This window comes from Rhinolophus sinicus, linkage group LG01 (genome assembly GCF_036562045.2).
Source record: "Rhinolophus sinicus isolate RSC01 linkage group LG01, ASM3656204v1, whole genome shotgun sequence".
Classification (NCBI taxonomy): Eukaryota; Metazoa; Chordata; class Mammalia; order Chiroptera; family Rhinolophidae; genus Rhinolophus; species Rhinolophus sinicus.
Window position 1 is genome coordinate 46,150,864 of NC_133751.1, and position 17,755 is coordinate 46,168,618.

General features: G+C 37.0%; 1 long non-coding RNA gene across 8 annotated transcripts in view; it reads left to right on the forward strand.

Annotated features, from left to right (window-relative positions):
- Window positions 1-16,331, forward strand: part of LOC109450257 (uncharacterized) — a 641,742-nt gene extending 625,411 nt beyond the window's left edge. For 7 of the 8 annotated variants that reach the window (XR_012494921.1, XR_012494923.1, XR_012494925.1 and 4 more), the window contains 5 exons: window positions 5,622-5,939; window positions 6,381-6,436; window positions 6,611-6,745; window positions 14,393-14,546; window positions 15,464-16,331. This is a non-coding gene — a long non-coding RNA (uncharacterized LOC109450257). The remainder of the gene's footprint in view (window positions 1-5,621; window positions 5,940-6,380; window positions 6,437-6,610; window positions 6,746-14,392; window positions 14,547-15,463) is intronic. The other variant, XR_012494933.1, reaches the window with a different exon arrangement.
- The last annotated feature ends 1,424 nt before the right edge of the window (window positions 16,332-17,755 follow it).

The window sequence follows — 17,755 nt, forward strand, 5'->3', positions numbered from 1 at the left end:
TTCCTTCTCCTATAAAACTCTCTCTTCTCCCAGTGTCCTTTGGGGCATCATTGTCTGTGCTGTCCCTGTGGGTGAGATACGATGGGGAGAGAGGCCTTCCATATCCTCCCCACCTACCCCACAAAAATTTGTGTTCTTGGGACCACACTTCATTTAAGCAACCTGGGACTGAGACCCTGAAGTTTTAAGTGTTTCGTTTTGCCTCTTTTTTTTTTTTTTTTGTATTTGTGGTTGTGAATGACTTTCAAATGCTCAGGGTCAGAGCCCTCACTCTAAGATTGAAATCTTCACTTTTTCTGTAGTTCCTTTTCTTTTCCTATTGGACTGGTGGGTGTGGTGGCCAAACGGCTGGCCTGTCCCTCGGGTGGAGCAGCTGGGGCAGCTGCTCTGGGGCAGCTGCTGTGCCTCACCCCTCTTTTCTGACAGTCATTAAAATTCAATTTCAAAATTTCTGTCTTGAACAATTTCCTAAGGAGCCTATGAAGCACGCCAAAAGAGTGAGACTTTTTTCAAGTGGTCATGTCTTGGCAATAGACGGGCACTGGTCAAGTTGCCCCTGGCTGTGCCCTTGTAGGAGCAGTTCCATGGACAGTGTCTAGTTTGGAGTGCTGTGTCCACCTGGACTGAGGGAATGGCTCGGGGAAAGGCTTAAGGCAGGCCAAGAAGCTAAGGGCGGCAACTAGTCTTTCCCTCATCAGCATTGCCCTTGTAGCACAGCCTGTGCTGTCCTGGGGGTAGAGCCCAGAACCAGGCGGAAAGTTCACTCATTGTTCCTCACTTGCATCTATCTCCCTGCTCAGCTCGCTGGTCTCTCTTCCTGGATTCCCTAAAGAAAAATGTTTGTGTATCAAAAAGTTCCCTTCTGCCAAGAAGCTTCCCTTCCCAGCTCTTTCTCGTTTGGGTGGAGAAGTCTGCTTCTGGGTTAAGAATCACCACTAACGTGTTTTGAGAAATAGAACAATAGATGTACATGGGCAGCATGCAGTAGGCAACTGAGTTTCCTCAGGAGCTTTGGACAGAGAGCTGCCAAACAAACATTCTTCAGACCCAACCTCACAGTAGTTTTTCATTCCCTGCTCCCAAAAGTTAACATGTGATTAGGACAAAAAAATACCTCCCTTAACTAACACCCGTTGGAATCTGTGGAAAGAATATAGCATTTCTTTGAAATTCTAGATGGGCGTTAAGGACTACCTGACTATGACTGCCTTCACTTCTTAACCACATGTAACTATCTTCCTAAACACCAGCCTCCAGCCTCCTTTCCTGCAAAACCATTGGCCCCTCAGTACTTTTTCTCCTCCCTTTAAATTCTTATCCCTTTCTCTTTTTTCCTCTGCCACCCTAAACCAAATTCTCTGAATTAAATTATGATCGTCTCCCAAATGCCATGACAACTTAGAGGGGGAATTTGGGGACTGCCCTGAAAATACATGATATAGAATGTAGATGTTACAGCTGAATGCAATTGACAAGTGGCAGCAATGAATTCCACATTTTAAGTAAAAAGGCTTCTTTTTACTTAATTTTCAGGATCTACTTACTGGTCTTAATAGATACCAGTTAAAACTGAAATAAAATAGAGAACTGCTACAGAAAGACCAGATTAAGCCCTTTCTGGACTGGCAGCCATCGTATCTTATAGAGCTCATAGTTATTTGGACAGAATCTTTTATACTGCTGGAAACCTCCATAGACTAACACCCAAAGCTGTGCTTCTCAGTATTTAATTACAAACCTGGCAGGGTGGAGACTTTGCCGATTAAAGGAAAATCAATCAGTACTTATTAGCCATAACAAATCAATAAAAACAATTATTGTTTCACTACCTGATTTTGTGGAATTTCTGCTTGGGTGGTACTTATAGTTGTTTCCTAGAAGTGTAACTCATTTTATTCCGTGGTCCCAGAATAACTCTGTCTCCAAGGTTTGTTTGTTTCTTTGTGTGTTTTTTTTAGATTTTTATTTGTTTGTTTGTTTTTAATTGGGGAAGGGGAACAGGACTTTATTGGGCAACAGCGTGTACTTCCCAGGACTTTTTCCAAGTCAAGTTGTTGTCCTTTCAATCTTAGTTGTGGAGGGCGCAGCTCAGCTCCAGATCCAGTTACCATTGTTAGTTGCAGGGGGCACAGCCCACCATCCCTTGCAGGAGTCAAACTAGCAACCTTGTGGTTGAGAGCACACTGGCCCATGTGGGAATCGAACCGGCAGCCTTCAGAGTTAGGAGCATGGAGCTCTAACCTCCTGAGCCACCGGGCTGGCCCCTGTCACCAAGGTTTTGAATATGTCTACTGGTGTGGGCTTTTAATTTCTTTCTCCCAGTGAAGAAGAGGCTTCATATTGTAGTAGAGAACACACTAGGCTAGAAACGCCAAGCAGGATCTAGGTTCCAGTTGAGGCATGTTATTAAGGCAGTTCATGTTTCTGGGCTTCAGATTTCTCACATGTAAAGAGATAGGACTGCATAGTCTCTTAGGGCCCTCTCAGTTCCTAAATCCTGTAGTTCAATTACATATTTGTGAATTTTCAACATAAGAGAAGATCCAGATCTAAGAGTTACTAAATAAAATATTTATTTATTTTACAGTTCTTTTAGTAAACATTTACGCAGAAGACTAACAAATGTTTTTTGGTCTTTTCCTGGGAGAGATCCTAAATTTGACGAGAGGAAACCAAGCTAAGAGACTTGGCCTTGTTTTCTTGTGTACAAATGGACCATTGTCTTATACTTTAAGTTCTTTTCCTTTTCAGATCCAACTAAGACATAATGTTTCACTCAAGATAAGGTTTGTGGTTTAGGAGATTCTGGTCTGGCCTGCCTCATTTTAAGACTTCTATCATCTCTTTTCAAAACCTGAGGAGGACCTCATTTCCTGTTTGAGAGTTCCTCATGCTTTGCCAGCCACTGGGTCGTTAAGGAAGCTTGCCAAGAGTTCCCGGCTGGGAAGGACAGTCTGAGTTCATCATAGAGAATGAGCTGGCACCACAGTTGTAGTGACTCACCAGCCTGGTTGCCCACTTTGCAATGGCAAGAACCACACTGTCTAATTGAAAGACCTGTGTTTTAGCAAAGTGCAATTGGATTACAGGGCAAAGTCACCTCAAACGCTATCTCCAATCTTCCCTTTCATTGGCTGTTTTGAACACAAGACAAGAAAGGAAATTATATCCTGAATTATAGTTTGCTTTTTAAAAATTAAGATTAATTAACAGATACTTGGTTTTATATCTATTCTGTTCTAGGAATTTAGTGGTAATCATAAAACAGTGAAAATAGGTCACAGCAAAATGAACATTCAAGATTAGGTTAAAACATTCCTCTGAAATTTCACTGTTCATTTTTGGAGTGTCAGTTACTACACCTCTGTTATTCATCATTTTTTTTCTTGGCCTAGAGTCAAGATGAGAAATGATATTTCGACCAAAAGACATTGTTTTGTTACATAGCCTCTGCTTTTTAAAATGCAAACCCACCCTCCCCTTACCAGTGCTTGATCTTTGTAGGTACTCATGCACTTCTGCCTGCTCCCTCCCCCCTCTCTTTTACACACACACACACACACACACACACACACACACACATACACCACCACCACCACCAAAATGCTAGAGAAAGTCCTGTCAAGACTTACATGAGAAAATTAGAGGGCCAGAGCAATAGCAACACTAAAAGTCAATGATTTCACTTTGCGAAAAGTCATTGTACAGTACACAGGTATTTTTGAAAGCAAGTATTATTATGATTAAAAAATATTATACTTCTAAATTATTACAATTCTCATCTAATCTAAAGGCACACATAGGAACCATTTTAAAGTATTTTGTATTACAATTTGTCACCAAAACTCAACTAGTAGAAGTTGATAATGTGCATAAATAGGTGTACCCCATGAGGAATTAAATTTTAATTCATAAGTCTATTGTTGTGGAACTTTAGGACAAGGCAGCATTTGGTATTAACATGGAAGAATATTCTATGGCTGTTTTAGCTTTAATGTACATTACACTAAAATAAAGTTCACATTGTATTTTTCCCCCCAGTGTTTTTTGTAAATTAAATATGGAATATTTAAATATGGAATATAATAATAATAATAATAACTTCTTGCTTTTCTCCTAATTTTATTATTTCAAATCAAGCAAAAATGGACATTTTTCTCTCAGAAAAAAAAGTATTTTTGATGCAAAAATGATTATTTAGTTACAGTATTTTTCCCTAATAGGTTAGCATTTATGATGGATCTTATTTCAAAGCTGATTATTCTCAAAGAAAAGCAGAGAAATATTAGAATTTGCAAGTAAATTATATGTTTAAAAAGTATTTTAATAGATTATGTAAATTGTTGTCCTCTATTCGTTAAAAAAAAGCAGTATCTGTTGCAAATGTGAAATTTTGCTGTTTGAAATATCTTATAAGTTCCTTTTCTTTAGGACAGCAGTGTAAATTAATATCAAAGACAGACACTTTAGAACTCCCTCAATTTTTTTTTTTTTTTACTTTAACTGTGATAGGCATCTCTGCAAGGTAGGTTTTAACATATTTTTTTCCTAATTTTTTTTCCTTCCTTTCAGTAAGAAGGATAAGCTTTTAGAGTACCCAGTCACCGTGGTAACTGCCAAAAAAATTCTCCTGAAGTTTGAAGAGGTCAGCTGGCAGGGTCAACAGCTCTGGCCTCTCTCTGAGCTCGGTCTAGCATGCCCCAGCCTGCGCTTGGAGTGTCAGGCCAGAGCTGACCCTGGGAGGTGGACTATTCCGGCTCAGATATAAATTTTTCGAGTCAGTTCATGGCCTGGACTCTCCAGGTGGCCTCCAAAATCGATTTTGACCCCCTGACCCTGTCTCACGGAGGCAGAGCATCCACCCTAAGTAAGGATTTAGCCAAGAATGACAGCTTTCCACTGAGTGTTATTGGGGACAGTATAAACAGTTTGGAAAGCAAGTAAGGAGGTGTGAGTGCTAGAAATCATTAAAAGCACATTAAAAAACAATTGAAGGAAATTTTCTTTGTGAAAAAAAGTTTGCAATGCTTATTTGTTACAGAAGTCTTCTGTGATTTGTAGGATTTTTTCATCAAAGGATCGTTTTCAATATAAATACTCAGTAAACCACACATCTTTATCCTTTTATATACTTTGTTACAAATATGCGAGTAAGATAGCCTGACTTGCAACAAAATAGGTACAGCAGGGATGCAACATGTACAGAAAAGGGAAGCTGGTTATTAAAATGCATCCCTAGATTTTTCTAGTATTGTTAATAATTTGTGTGTGTGTCTTGAAATGTTTAAAATGGGAAAATAAGGAACCTTAAAAAAAACAGTCTGGAATGAAGATCAACTTGTGCGGCACTCCAAGTACCTTGAGATTTTATAAAACACATAGCCAGTACACCAGTACACTCATTTGGATACAAATGAGATTTGGGGGGGGGGGGGGGAATATATATATATATATATATATATATATATATATATATATATATATATATATATATAAAGTTAGATCTTGTATAGAGCTAAAGAGGAGAAAACAGTAAATTAATAGTGTCTGAATTAATTTGGAAAATAAAAATAGTGTATTTAAATCATCAGTGACTCTTTTTCCGTCTTTCTTTTTTTCAGGATGCCACCCTGAAAGGTTTATTTTCTCCAGAAAAGTAGAGTTCTCTTTGAGAGTTCTAGCCTGTGAACTCAGTATGTAAATGTGGTCATCAAGCAAGACTGAACTGCCAACAGGGAAGATTTTGAATGTTTCACTGTCTTAAAACCCTTCACAGCATTCCTTCTTCCAGTGGTGCTTTACTCAAAGTTTTCCCCTTTTCCCAGCACTGTTGAAAATGGCTCCAAAGCAACACTGCAGCAGCTAAACCAATTGTACTATGAAGTTGTTGAGATGGCATTTCATCTGAATCCTTTGTAAAAATTTGATTTTAAATAGGGGTGAGTGTCCTTTGGGGAAAGAGGGCAAGGGAGAATGGAAGAAGGGGGGAGGGGACAGAGCAGTTTATATATGTGTATATACTCCTTGTGTTTGAAGGCTTCTGTGTCTTGGCTTCTCACTCTGTTAAATCCCTATTATAAAACTTATCTTCACAAAGCCTATTATAGTATTCTGAGAACAAATTGGACCATGAATAACTTAGTTGGAAGTGTAGATTATTTTCTACTCAGGGAAAGTTAGACATGACAACAGCTTAACAGAAAGAATAGTGATTAATCTTAAATAGATGGATTTCAAAGTTTCACTCTTGATAAAGAGTACCTTTGATATTTCCCCTCTTCAGACTCATGTTTCCACTTTCTTTGTATTAAGAATTGCCCTAGTGATCACACTGTCCACCTAATACGGCATGGCTCTAACTGTAGATCATTTTCTTTCAGGTTGTTAATCTGTCCAAGAGGTGACCAGCACGGCACTCTACTTCCCATTTGGTTAAGTATGTGGTTCCAAAGTGGCACCTGTGCTTAAATATCAAACTCACTGTTAGGAATGATATCTTACATAAATTATAATTTCTCAATTAGATAAAATTACTTAAAAACCATAAATTTGTTTAATGCCCTATAGCTTACAAAACACTTCTTGATTCATGATTTTGTTTGATCCTTAGAATAATGTTATGAAATAAACAAATGTCATTAATCTGATTTTATCAATGAGAACGCTGTGTTATTTGCACACTCTGATCTGGCTGATAAAAGGAAGAACTGGGATACCAACTCAGATGTTATAGCTTCTATTTCAAGTGAGTAACCTATAGCAATAGGCTTTTTAATTATTTTTGTGTTCTATATCCCTGATTTTGTATTAAAGAACAAAGTCTTTATATTTCACAGATTAAAAAGTTAAAAGACTTGATTGAAAAGAATTCTATTCACTTAACGTGAATTTTGCCAGTTATTTTCCTTTGTGCACACATATTTCAATGGTCTTGCAGAGTTGAAGTTCTTAATTTTTAAAAGTCAAACATGAGCAGTCCTATATAAATTATAATAACTACCTGGAATTTGTTTTTAACTTTTATTTATTTTAAGTGTATTTTATCAGGACCCATCAGCTCCAAGTCAAGTAGTTGTTTCAAGGTAGTTGTGGAGGGCGCAGCTCACACTGGCCCATTCAGGGATTGAACCGGCAACCCCAGTGTTATGAGCATCGCACTCTAACCAACTGAGCTAACTGGCCACCCCTGGAATTTTTTTTTAATGTACATGAAAACTACAGATTATCTGTCTCAAAATAAAATATAATAGTAAATAAGGCTTTAGAAGCAGGTTCTGGGGCTGGCCCCTGTGGCTCAGGTGGTTGGAGCGCTGTGCTTCTAACATGGAGGTCGCAGGTTCGATACCCACATGGGCCAGTGAGCTGCGCCCGCCACAACTAGACTGAGAAACAATGGCTTGAATCGGAGGGGAGGGGCGCGGTAGAAGGGTGGAAAGAAAAAAAAGAAGTAGGTTCTGCATAGAAAGTAATTATTTGAGAGCATGAAATTGATCAAGTTCTAGAGTGCTGTAGATAAAGTTTCCCTTCTAGTGGTATAATTGACAAATAAAATGGTAAGATATTTAAAGTATACATCGTGATGATATGACACACATATACATTGTGAAAGGATTCCTCCTGTCTAGTAAATTAACACATCCATCACCTCACATATTTGTCTTTTGTGTGAGGGGAGGGAACATTTAAGTTCTACTCTCTTAACGAATTTCAATTATTTGGTACAGTGTTATCAACTGTAGTCACCATGTTTCACCTTGGATCCTCAGAACTTACTCACCTTATAGCTGAAAGTTTGTACCCTTTTATCAATCTCTTCCCTATTTACTCAGCCCCTGCCCTTCTAAATTTTACAGATTGGTCTCTTTTAACATTGAACAAGTCTGGCTAAACAAAATTGTATAGGACTACTTTTGTTTCTCTTGGGTTTTTACTTAACCCATGTTAAAAAGTGTTTGCAAAACAGTCTAGAAATAATAAGTGAAAGGTTTAGTCAACCTGATATTGATGTCACCTATGTAAACATACAGAAAAGAGTAACACAATGTTATCCTTCTTCGGTTTTTCATTTTATTGTTTTAATTAGGTAATATAGGCAATGTGCACGTAAATGTGGGAATCCTAATTTTATTATTTCTTAACTTGTATACACTTAAATTAGTCATTTTATATATACTTAAATTAAGGTCTTTGCTCCTGAATTATGCTGGCAGCCAGACAAATCCAGTCAAACTTTTTAGGATTGGAAAAAAAGGAAAGGGTCCAGAAAGGAAAATCAACTGTTCTGGTTGGATGTTGTCTTTGTGAGGTTGTAGGTTGTATCAACAATGACATACAACCTTTCTTGTGCTAAGGTTTTTCAATTACAACCTAACTTTAGACTGAGGAGTGTTCATTTTGATTTGGAGGTAAATGCTCAAGCCCTAAAACTCAAACTTCTAGTCGTCTCTACTAATTTGCAAATTAAGAAATGCAAAAATAAGGACTTATATTAACATTAATTTGTCTGTTTAGATGCTCTTTGAACTTTTAAAGTTTCTTTTTATATTACCAACCTCATTCATTTTATGCACATGTATCTTTAACAGCTGCCACTATCCAAATAAGTTTTTTCCCTTCCTCCCTTCCTTTCTTCTTCTTTCCTTCCTAAGTTTCTTCCTTCCTTCCTTCTTCTTTCCTTTTCTTTTTACTTCTCTTCTCTTCCCTCTCTCCCTCCCTCCCTCCCTCTGTCCCTCTTTTTCTTCCTTCCATCTTTTCTCCCTCCCTCCTTCCTGTGTTTTGTTTTAAAATGTAGAGCAGCTGGAATTAAGGAGCTTATCTAATGCCGTATATTACACTAAACTGATATGGTGCACAACAAAACACTCACTTCATTTAAACTTGTAACAAGTCAGAGAATCCTCAAGTATAATATCAAGACTTCTCTGACAACTAAAATCCAATCCTGAGGGATGAACTTTGAGTGTTATAGATCCTGGCAAGTTTCCTCTTGCTATCTTTGTAGTCTTTATAATTCATCTAAGCTATTGGTTAATTTTCATGTAAACTTCTCATGTTGCAAAAGGAGAAGCAGAAGCAGAAGAAGATCAAGAAGAAATAAAACTATTTCAGAAATTTTAAAAGAAATATTGTCAAATTACTACATATAATTTGTATGTGAGTATATGGAAGCATCATGCTAGCATTGGAAAGCAGAAAAAAACATCAGCAACTCCTCAGTTTCCTTTTAAGTCACCCCTGCCCAATATACTGTGGTATCAAAGATAGGTTCTGCCTCTCTCTCTCTCTCTCTCCCCTTCTCCTGAAGCTATTATCAACCTGGACAGATTAATCTAATTTGGCAAAATATGATTTTATTTTAAATGTTATAAGAATTTTACTTAGTGAAGGTTTTAAGCAAGTCAACAAAGGATAAAAAATATTTTGTGTTCTTCTGAAAGGAAAACTATATATCCACATTGTTTTAGAAAATCACAATAAGTAGTGAAAAATTCAGTCAACTATTTGGGTAGTAGTTTCTACAATACCAGATTTTCCTCTGTCTCTCAATATTGTGAATGTATCTAGTGCATTTGAGAGCTGATAGATACAATTCATGATTATGGGACTTAATTTACTAGAGAAACCTAGAGTTGTCCTGTTGAGTATTGTTGGGTGCCTACCCTCCATTGAATGAGGGTAATTGACTACCTCTGTAACAGGTATGAGGCATTCCTCCAAATTATGCAAAGATGAAATGACTAAATCCCTGTGCTAGGTCTTGGGAGGAAGTAGGGATTGGAATTAAAAAATACAAAAAAGACTCAAGATTTGGCCCCAGCTCTGCAGGAAAGAGAAATTAGCATGTACACAAGTGTCTCTTCAGAATAATCTATGTTAAAGGTATGAACAAACAGCTATGAAAATATGGAGTAACCTGGAAAAAGTTATTGGAGAAAATGGGGCTTGAAAGACGAATAGGATTATGTTAGATTGGGACCATATTCCAGGTGGAGAAGAAAGGTAGAGAGGTGAGATTGTACAGTGTACCACAAAATACTATTTAATGAATTTAAAAGAAAGCTTCTAGAATAACACCAAATGAGTCCTAATATTGTTTTGTTGTTGTTATTTTTGTTTGTTTGTTTTGTTTTAAGGAGTGCGCAGCTCACAGTGGCCCATGCAGGGATCGAACCGGCAACCTTGGTGTTATCAGCACCACGCTCTAACCAACTGAGTTAACCTGCCACTCCTATTATCTGTTTTAATAGGCCATTCTATAGCTTTCTTCATTCAGGAAATACTGTCATCATAAGTGCATGAAAGCATTTTACTAGTAATAAAAATGCTTTTTTCTAAAGTTAAAATTCAGTGAAGAGGAGTAAGTGTGAGAAATGTACTGTTTCTCACACTACATTATTCCTGGATCTAGGTGCTTCTGCATTCCTCAGTTATTCTCATCTGGATATCTAGTTCTCAAATGTGAAATAATATTTCAAATATTAAAATTAAGACTTATGGAAAATCAATCATTCTTTTTTTACATCTTTTTTAAAGGTTTATATTTTTTAAAATATAGCTAGCATACAACATTATATCAGTTTCAGGTGTACAAATCAGTCATTCTTTTCAAAGATATTTCATGGGTCACTTATGTGTCACTTGTTACCAGAGTTCCATCATAGAGTTACACATAAAGACTGCATCTTAAAAATGTACTTTTAAGTGAATGACTCTTCAGCTTAAGAGACAAAAAACTAACTTTTTTATTTTGAATTCTGCCATTCAGAAGCCCTACATTCATGCTTTTCATGCTTATGCAAGTGAATGAAAGTTTAGGAATATATTTAAATACCAGAGGTACCAAAAATAATGTATACAAGTGGACATTTTGGTCAACGTTGCTCAAGCAGTAGTTCACCGTCCTCAGACATGTCTGGACGCTCATGGTAACCACTTTGAGCATCTCTTGTAATTGCAGAAGTCAACCGTGACTTGTATTCATCTTTTGGTATTTATTGAGTATTACAATTTATTTTTTAAACTTTTATTTATTTTAAGTGTGTTTTCCCAGGAGCCATCAGCACCAAGTCAAGTAGTTGTTTCAGTCTAGTTGTGGAGGGCGCAGCTCACAGGGGCCCATGCGGGGATCAAACCGGCAACCCTGTTGTTGCGAGCATTACACTCTAACCAACTGAACTAACCAGCCACCCCCTTGAGTATTACAATTTTAATAGTTTTTTTCTTAAAAAGTGTATACATTTTTTTAGCACCCTCTGTATATTGAAATGCCCACAGAGATATATTGAAATCAGGAAGTATCAGCCCATTGCATGAACAACCTCAGAATTTTTGAAAAAGATACTAAAAGGCAAAGAAGCAGGGAATAAACGCACACCAAATACATTCTAGAAACATCAGAGTCATCTGTAATAATCAAAATAGTAAACTAATACAAATGTTTGTGATGTGAAAGCACAAGAGTCCAGGAATAGAGTGTTCGTATAAGCGTCCATCATCCTACTATGAAACTTCATGTCAAGTGGAAATTAAATCCTAGAACTAAAGCTTAGAAATCCAGGCCAAAGGAGTATTTTACAGGGGAAAAGGGTTGAAATAAACACCAAACTAGAATGAAATATAAGCAAATAATGTGGATGGATGGAAGTGTTTGCAAGGGTAATAGAGGCACTCATTCTCATCAGTGGCTGGTTAAGCATGTTGGATAAAGTACTGGTTAATTCTCTAGAACCATATATTTAATTTCAGTTCAACTTTGTTCTGTTACATAGGTTCCTTTCAGTAGTAAACAAAACTTTTGAGTGCTCATAGAGGAGATGTAGGTGCTATCAAAAGAGAAAGATGTTAAAATGAAAAGGAAAAGTGTCATACCTCCTGCCCTCAGATACAAACAATATTCATATTTAAGGCTCCACCCAGAGTAAATTATTGACATTGCTTTCAGTACCCACTTAAAGACAACTTTTCCTTTATAACTCTTGCTGCCGTGTGTCAGATATCCCCAGTACCATAGTTCTAAACTTGCCTATGGCAGTGCAAACAAGACAGAAATTTATAGAAGTAGAATGGAAAGTGATGTATAGAATAAAAAGTGAAAGTTCTCTTTATCATTTCCCCAGAAGTGTACATCCTTCCGGATCCCAGATAAAAAGATGTCTATGTAGATGGAAAGATAGATAGAGGGTAGATAGATAAATGATAGAGATAGTAGATGATAGATAGACAGATAGATAGATAGATAGATAGATAGATAGATAGATAGATAGATAGATGATAGATAGATAGATAGATAGATAGATAACATAGACTCTGGATCTAGACAGTCAAGCTTTGAATCCCAGCCTCTGCGACCTGCTACGTGTATGAGCTCAGTTTTCTCATCTGTAAAAGTGGGGTTGAAAACAGTACTCTCTCATTGGGTTATTGTAAGGATTAAGTGAATTTATATGTGAGTTGCTTAGAGTGCTGCTTGGCACGGAGTAAGCATTTTATAAGGGTTATCTACTCTGATGGATATACACCAAGTTTTTTGTTTTGTTTTTGTTTTTTTAAACAAATCAGATTTTACTGTGTCTTTTTTCACTTCGTAATATGTCAGGGAGACCATACTTATGACACAGATAGATCTATTTCACTCTTTGTAATGACTGCATGCTATGCCACAGTAGAGTAGGGTCACAATTTCTTTAACCATTTTCCTATTGATGATTATTTCAGCTCTTTTCAGGTGTTTCTGTTTCAAAGCAACTGCTAATATCCTTGAATATAAAACAAGGCTCGCAGAAGGGGCAGGCATAAAATATATTCCCATTTTATAAATGTCCAAAATGAAGCTCAGAGAAGTTTAGTAAACTGTGTAAGTTCAGATAGCTAGCAAGTAACCGAGTTCAGAGGAGAATGAGTTTAACCCAGTTTCACACTGTCCTACCTCAAGTGCTCCCATCTGATGTAGAATAGCTTTTCAAATACAGTGGTCTTTATGTCACAATAAGACATTTCTGATTTCTGAAATAGGCATCAGGCAGCTACATGTTTATGTGCTGCCAAAGGGGGCGTGAATCAAGAGATACAAAGGAATATACTGAAAGATGAACTAAAATAGTAAGCCTGGCAACGTCCTAGGTGCTTAAGATAATATTAAAATTATGACACCAATCTTAGTTGCTTAAGTGGTTTGAATTTGGGACAAATAAAACATGGTGTGGGAGAGGGCATAGAGAGGATTACTTGCTATTTGACTATGTAGGAGAATATTATTTGAAAAACTGCCACATCTAACTTTTATTCTTCCCAGATGGCACACCGTTGATTAACTCTGATCTGGCTCTAGTAAGACTGATACCTACACTCCTCTATACCACACTCTCCAACCCTGTCATGGCCTATTAAATAGTGAGGATAATCAAAACTTCACTAAATGCAAATACATAATAAAGCCAATTAAATTGACTAAGTTCTTGTGATCTTAGGACATCGAGTTCTTTTATATACAATGAAGCCTCAGCTGAGTAGTCCTCTGTCTTTCAGACAGGAGACAATGACTTCAAAACGTGCAGGGCTCATTGTGGGAATACCTTTTTAATACCCATGTTTCTAATTCCAGCATTACTTAGGATCCAAGAACAGAGAAAAAAAATTACTATCCTAGTATATTGTTGTTGCTAATCTTGCTATATTCCCAACACTGGGAAAGTGTGATGAAAAGACTAAAAGTTTTAACTCCAGAATTTTATTCTCAGCTAGCTCATTCAATGACTTTAGGATAGAGGCAAACGACTTTTCCAAATTAAAACTTTCTCTTATATAAAACAGGGTTAGTGTATTTTCTTTGTTGCGAAATAGGTGGATTCATTTTGTTGATGTTTATCTGAAAGTCTGAAAAACTCGAGGAGATGCAAATTGTAAAATTTTACTGCAATCAGAGAAATACTAGAATTTACAATTAAAAAACGTGACAGACACACGAGCAGAGAACTTTAAAGCAGAGAACGGAAAAATAAAATGAAGCACCATGGTGTTTTCCATATATATATATATTGCTTAGATACCACTAAATCATTTTATTTATCAACTGTCATTTACCTTTTGCCTCTGTTTTTGAGTTACGGTAACATATAAGAAGCTCACAAAAATGCTTATCAAAATCAGTTGGACACAATGCAACAATTTAACTCCTAATGACAGCCACCTCTAACTATGAATGACATATAATAAATTCTGTTTGCACTGGATTTTCAGCTGCAGGTCCTTATTCTGCCACCCAGACAGCCCTATAAAGTTGCACTTGTGGCCTTAATCCCACTTGGATGTGTGCCCTGCTGCCTCTACTTTCCATCATTCTGGGGCTTTCGTCTTCTTGAATAAGTGAACAATCTTTGTTTCTGTACCTTATTAGGCCAAAGACCATAACAGCTAGTGATGGCATCGGCAAGCCCTTCGGGCAGGATTCTCTGCAGACCCAGCCAACCTCCAACAAACCCCTTTTTATGCTCCTGTTTCTAGGAAGAATTATGATGGCGGTGCCCTGCTGTTGATCAGTCAAATCTGTGGTAGGCCTAGTGATAAGTCCTGTGAGTGTGGTGTACTGTAAAACAGCGGTTCCCATTCATTGGTGGCTTGTGTGTAATAAACCACCAAAAAAAGGAGGGGGGGAGGGGAGGCAGCTGCAGTGTGCAAGAGCAAACAACGCATCTCATTCTTGGGAGCCCAAACTTTGTAATTTGCTACTGGGCAGCCTGCTCTCGCTGACATTCTTTCTGATAACATAGTAGTGGCCTATCTATATTTATAGTTTGACGACTAACCCAAGAGATTCTAGTCGGTAACTATGTATATGTCTTAGAACAGATTGTTATTAAGGAAGAGATCAAAAATACTATCAAAGGACTGACTCTGGCAAACAAATTGCTGGGTTAAAGTGACATTTTCCTCTACCCACTGTTAACCTTAAAAAAATTTATGTTGGCCATTGTTTCATAGTACTGGTGTTATAAGGATGACACTTCAAAAGAGACCAGCTAAAATTCACACAGTGAGAATATTCCCTAGGAATCAATTGTGTCTCTTTTGTAATATATTTTCTAGACATAAAAGTGTTCATCAAATAGAAAGGTATTTTAAGGATGCTTGTCTTTTGAAAATTAAAAAAAAAAAAAGCCTATACAAGTATAAACTAAATTTTATTTTTTGGCTATGAAGTAGCTGAGAAATGCTACTACTTTACAACAGTACTGCAAATTACTCATCTGCCTAAACCAAAATGTGGAAAGCAATTAAATTGTGAAAGGAAGACAATATACCTGTTGGGGGGAGAAAAAAAGGAAAAACTCTCGGTAGGTCCTTTTAATTCAGCATGGGTTAACCTAATAAAAGGGAAACACACTTGAATTTGCTCACGACTACTTAATGAGATAGAAAAAAAAATGCTGCAGTTTCTGTAATAAACTCTTTCTTTTTACATCCAAAGCAGGTGCATGGCATTGTGATATCAACACTGTACTTGTTTCTCATGAGCCCCCTGCTGCTCTTCCAAATGGGAATGGAATACTGTACATTCTAGGCATTTTTCCTTTACCACTCCGCACTCAGGGTCAGGAGAGTGGCTATGGCAGAGTGGAAGGCATGCCAGTTGTTTTGGAATTCTTGCAGGTGTTTAAAAAGCAAAGGATTCTTTTGAGAGGCACATCTGCATTTGTCATATGCCATTTGTGCTAAAGCCTGTGGTGTTTTTGTTTGTTGGTTTGACAGATTGACGTGTAATGGCCAGGACCATTGAGCGGCTGCTCCCAACAAAGTCATTCTGATAGCTGGAGTTCTCTGGAAACCAACTGGCCTGAATTACCCATGATTTTTCTCTGCCCATCAAAGAAAATGCGCTGTTCTAACCTTCTTTTGGCTTTCTGTTTGCTTTCACAATTTTTTTTTTGTTACATTGTTTCAAACTCTAAATTAAGGTGAAATAAGGACTTTAGTAGGTTAATAGCATCTACAGAGTTTTCAAAACCAACCAGTCCTCAAAATTTACTTAGAAATGGTTAAAGAGATTTATGGCATTTGAGCAAATGTTGGGGTATCATAACATTTTAAAACTTAAGAACACCTCTGCATCAGCGATGGATAAGGGAACTTTATTAATAGAGTGGAGCGAAAACTGCAACTTTAAAACTTTTATAACGTTTTTAAACACTAAAACAACATTCCCATTTAAAGTTATTTTTGAAATCCTTTTTTCTTTTTCATCTCAGTGAATAATATACCTGAATTTATATGTAAGCGTGTGTCTTATCAACCATGTTACCACAAAGCCAAGTAAATACGTGTGAAAGCAAACTTTAGTATGGTGTCTTTTGTTGACAAAGTGAAATCAGAAATCCTTATTAACATTCGCTACACGTCGGTAGTGTCTCATGGAATTAAGAGTTCAAAGCTCATGCTTCTAACATTAACTTTATTGTTTGATATAAGTTTCTGAATTTTCTTGTACTGTGATAGGCCTTCACCTTGTCACCCTATTTGGAAGGCATAAAATAACAAAGGAATACCAAGTGTTAATTAAGCAGATGCAAAATGTCATAGATATGTTCCTAGGACCATTCGCGTTACATTTACTCCATTGACCTAAACATTTCCTAGATGTCCATCTTCCCTTAACTACCTAATCCCACTGTACTGGAAAGGGCCATTCCTTTTGACAAAGCATCTCAATTTGGGTATTAGAAACCTATCAGCTCCACAGGTCTGTTGGCATAACCAAGTTTCTGTGGAGCCCTGCCCTGAAAAAAGGGAAGGCAAAACAGAACTCCTTCAGGACCACTAAGCAGTCAGCTCAGAACTGGCCAAAGGGACCAAGAAGCAGCTCATTGCCATGATTTGGGGGAGGGACTATTAAAAACCAAAAGCCGCTTGCTGAACTGTAAAATGGAAAAATAGCAGTTATTTTCCCCTCTTGTATTGACAAGTTATGTTCTGAATATTTAACAAATGTTAATAACAATATCACATTAATTTTTAAAAGCTTTCTGAAAGAAGGATTCCTTTCCTGTTCCCTCAGTAGGGACTTGGGCTAAACGAATTAGGACTTAAATATACTCAGGTCTTTACTGTTTTAGTTAATTTGCCAGATTTAGAAAAAAAACACACAAAAAACAGGATGGTCCGTTAAATTTGAATTTCAGTCAAACAATTTTTTTAGTATAATATTGCATGGGATATACTTATACTAAAAAATATTTGTTGTTCATCAAACTGGGTGTTCTGTTTTTTTCATCTGGCAACCCTACTGGTAGCAGAGCTTGATTAATGACAAATTTGTGATCAGAAGCCTCATGGATTGAAGGGCTTAAAAAAAGTTTTTTTAAAAAAATTAGGTTTTACAAAGGATTCACCAAGGGGTTCACAAAGAATTTCCTGAAGAATTTGTTATGTATTTAGAGTAATGCAATTAATGATAATAACTATTATGATTGAGCACCTGCCTACATATTAGCCAGGTGCTTTCCATTTATTATCTTTTTTAATCCTTAGAGCAACCTGAGGAGACAAAGGATGTTATCTCCATTTTCCAGATGAGAAAACTGAGGCCTAGAAACATCAAACAATTTTTCCTGAGTTAGACAACTAACAAGTGGAAGAACTAAGAAGGGAAACCAGGTCTGCAGATCCCAGAGTTGAGGCTCTTCCTCTTAGCTGTACTAGTTTGTGAAATGTGAAAGTTCATTAAAATCACAAATGTTGGTAATCAACTAATTACCGCTCATAT